We start from the raw sequence: 3,975 nt of genomic DNA, 5'->3' as shown, positions 1-3,975 counted from the left end.
GTGTCATTCAAGAGTGGGAAAACTTTGGGACATTGGTTGGGATAAAAGGGTGTTTGTGTTTTGTATTTTTATATTGGGGAATTGGGTACATGCTCATGTATTGATTAAATGTATAGACCTTATGCATTGATGTTCTTGTATATAGTTTGAAAAAAAAGAAATAAAAGTTAAAAAAAGAAAAAAAAAGAAAAAGAAAAGAAAAGAAAAGAAAATATATATAGAAAAAGAAAGAAAAAGAAAAGCAATAAAGGGGACAAAATGCCCCAAAGTGAAGCTCAAACAATAAAGAATCAATGCATATGGAATGTGAATAAAAAAGGAAATGCATGAGTATGTGAAAAAGTGAGGAATGGGTAGTTAGATTAGTACTTAATTGTATAGGTCATTATATAGGTTAGGTGGGAAAGTTTAAGTTAATCAAAGATTCAAATCCTAAGTCCACTAGCCATATGTGATCCTACCTTGACCCTAACCCCATTACAACCTAAAGAAAAGACCTCATGATACATGTATGCATGCATTGAATAATTGTTGATTGTTAGATGAAAAACAAATCTTGGAAAGCATGATTAGGAGAGAATTGAGAGAATCAACCCCAAACACCGAGCAACTAGAGTGCAAACACTCCCGGTGAGGGTTCGATGCTCAATTCCTTGATTCCCGGCTTTCACGAGCGTTCTTCTTGCAAGTCTATGTGAATTTCATGTTTATACTTCAATTGGTAGGACTCATGAATCGTTATATGATCTTGACCCTACTTGTGCGTATATGTCTTGGAGGATTGATTTATTTTTAACCAAGTAGGTAAAACCATTTTGCATTTAGTTGCATATAGTTTAGGTTGCATATAGTTTATTTACATTGAATAAATGTTGATGCCCTTTGCTTTCTCTTGGCTTAAGCATGAGGACATGCTTGGTTTAAGTGTGGGGAGGTTGACAAACCCCATTTGTAGGGTTTATCTTGTATTGATTTTAGGGGATTTTATCACCTTTCACCCACATTTATTCAATGAAATAGCATGGTTTTGTATATTCTCCTTTAATTGTGCTTAAGAGTGAAAACATGCTTTTTAGGTCTTAAAATAGCCAAATGTAATTTACTTTGATTCCATTAGATGCCTTGATATGTTTGTTAAGTGATTTCAGATTTAGGAGGCAAAGATTGGATCAAGGGAATGAAGAAAAAGCATGTAAAGTTGGAGAACTCATGAAGAAATGAAAGAACCGGAAAGCTGTCAAGCCGACCTCTTCGCACTTAATTGACCATAACTTGAGCTACAAAGGTCCAAATGATGCGGTTCCAGTTGGGTTGGAAAGCTAACATCCGGGGCTTCGAAATGATATAAAATTTGCCATATGTTGCTTCGCGTTCAGGGGCGCGCACGCGCACTTTGCGCGCGCGCGCTGTTGCTGCCATCTGGTTCACTTAATGCAACATGTGGCCAGCGATTTTAGGAGCCATGTGGGCCCAATCCAACTCATTTCTGATGCTATTTAAGTCAAGTATTGAAGGGGAATCAACATACTTTAGGTACTTTTGATCATTAGTTTAGTTTTAGAAGTAGTTAGAACTAGTTTCTAGAGAGAGAAGCTCTCACTTCTCTCTAGAATTAGGATTAGGATTAGGATTAGTTCTTAGATCTAGGTTTTAATCTTTGCTTTCTTCTACTTCTATCTTCTCAATTCCTTGTTGTTAGATTCATCTTCTTCTATTCTTTTGTTGTAATTTCCTTTATGTTGTTCTTATATTTTGTTGTAGATCTACTATTGTTCTTTCCATTTTCTTTCAATTCAATAAGAGGTAATTCATAATAATTGTTCTTCTTTGCTTTTCTATTGTTGATCTCTTGCTTTTGTAGTTAGATCTCTCTTTAATTCTTGCATTTAATAATGTTTACTTCCATTGCACTTTATGTGTTTGTTGAAATGTCTCTTTTAGTTTTAGTGTAGATTTTGTTCCTCTTGGCCTAGGTAGAGTAATTAGTGACACTTGAGTTATCTAATTCCTTTGATTGATTGATAATTGGAGAGATTGCTAATTGGTTTGGAGTGCACTAAAGCTAGTCTTTCCTTGGGAGTTGGCTAGGACTTGTGGCTCAAGTCAATTCATCCACTTGACTTTCCTTTCTTTAGTGAGGGTTAACTAAGTGGTAGCAATGAACAATTCTCATCACAATTGAGAAGGATAACTAGGATAGGACTTCTAGTTCTCATATCTTGCCAAGAGCTTTGTTAGTTGTTAGTTTATTTTCATTGCCATTTACTTTTCATGCTTCTTATCCGAAACCCCAAAACACATCACAACCAATAACAAGACACTTTATTGTAATTCCTAGGGAGAACAACTCGAGGTTTGAATACTTCGGTTTATAAAATTAGGGGTTTGTTACTTGTGACAAACAATCTTTTGTATGAAAGGATTATTGTTTGGTTTAGAAACTATACTTCGACGAGATTTTATTTGAGAAATTTTAAACTGTCAAAAATCCAATCGTCAATTAGCTCGCACTACTTCCTTAAACACTTTGTTGTCTTGGACTTCTCTGCATATGTTTTCAAGTAGAGCCTCAATCTTTGAAAGCCTATCATCTATTAATGATGGTGGGTTGAGATTAGGTGGTTGAGAAGGTTGGTTAGATGGATGTTGGTAATATCTCTATGAGGTGTTTTGATGAGTAGCATTGTTGTTGGATTTGAAGTTGGGGCGTCTCTGATCTTGCCCTTGGTCTTGTTGATTTCCCCATCCAAAGTTGGGGTGATTTCTCCATCCAAAGTTGTAAGTTTTGGAGTATGGATCATGGACTTGTTTAGGTGGGTTTCTCACATAGTTGGCTTGCTCCCAGTCACCTTCTTCTCCTATGTTTACTCCTTCTTGAGTTGGTGATGAGGTGATGGCTGCTGCAACTTGGTTCTCTTCCACCTTCTTGGTAAGATCTGCTAGCTGCTTGGTGATCATCTTGTTTTGGGCTAACAGTGCATCCATGTGGTTCAGCTCCATTACTCCTCTAGTGTTACTTCTTTCGGAGGCATAGAAGTAGTCATTCTCAGCAACTGTTTCAATGACATCTATGGCTTCTTCAATGGTTTTCTTCTTGTTTAAAGACCCTCCTGATGAATGATCCACAACCTTCTTTGACTCATAGGAAAGACCTTCATAGAAGATGTGAAGTTGAACCCACTCATTAAACATCTCTGGTGGGCATCTCCTTGTCAAGTATTTGAATCTCTCCCATGCTTCATAAAGTGTCTCACCATTTTGTTGTCTAAAAGTCTGCACCTCAGTTCTTAGCCTATTGATCCTTTGAGGAGGATAAAATCTTGCTAAAAACTTGTTCACCACTTCTTCCCAATTAGTTAAGCTTTCCTTTGGGAAGGATTCAAGCCATTTGGAAGCCTTGTCCCTTAGTGAAAAAGGGAACAAGAGCAGCCTATAGACATCCGGGTGGACTCCATTGGACTTCACTGTGTCACAAATCCTCAAGAAGGTGGTCAAGTGTTGATTAGGATCGTCTTGAGCACCTCCTCCAAATGAACAATTATTCTGCACAAGGGTGATTAGCTGAGGTTTTAGCTCGAAATTGTTGGCCAACGTTTCTTACTCAATCCTTGGCCAACGTTAATGGGACTCACTTTTTCCATTAACGTTGGCTTGTGCCCCTTTTCGCAAACGTTAATGGGAATCACTTTTCCCATTAACGTTGCTTGCCTCTTGCCCCCTACGTTAGATCTCACGTTAGCTTGGCTAACGTAGCTCTTAACGTGGGTATCTATCACCTTCGAGAGCGTTAGTGACACTCACCTTTGTCACTAACGCTCCAATTGCCTTAAGTCCCTACGTTAGAACCCACGTTAACTAAGTTAACGTGGCTCTTAACGTAGTAATGAAGCCATCTCCCAACGTTAGTGACAAAAGTGAGTGTCACTAACGTTGGTTCTTTGAACCCAACTCCATGTTAACTTTCACGTTAACAAT

At 37.8% G+C, this 3,975-nt stretch overlaps 1 non-coding gene across 1 annotated transcript; it reads left to right on the top strand.

Moving 5' to 3' along the window:
- The first annotated feature begins 3,186 nt into the window (after positions 1-3,186).
- LOC112793256 (small nucleolar RNA R71) lies at positions 3,187-3,294 on the top strand. The gene has a single exon (XR_003197958.1). It is a non-coding gene; the product is annotated as a small nucleolar RNA R71 (small nucleolar RNA).
- The last annotated feature ends 681 nt before the right edge of the window (positions 3,295-3,975 follow it).

This window comes from Arachis hypogaea, chromosome 3 (genome assembly GCF_003086295.3).
Source record: "Arachis hypogaea cultivar Tifrunner chromosome 3, arahy.Tifrunner.gnm2.J5K5, whole genome shotgun sequence".
In the NCBI taxonomy this organism is placed as follows: Eukaryota; Viridiplantae; Streptophyta; class Magnoliopsida; order Fabales; family Fabaceae; genus Arachis; species Arachis hypogaea.
This window is presented reverse-complemented; position numbering and strand designations above follow the sequence as displayed.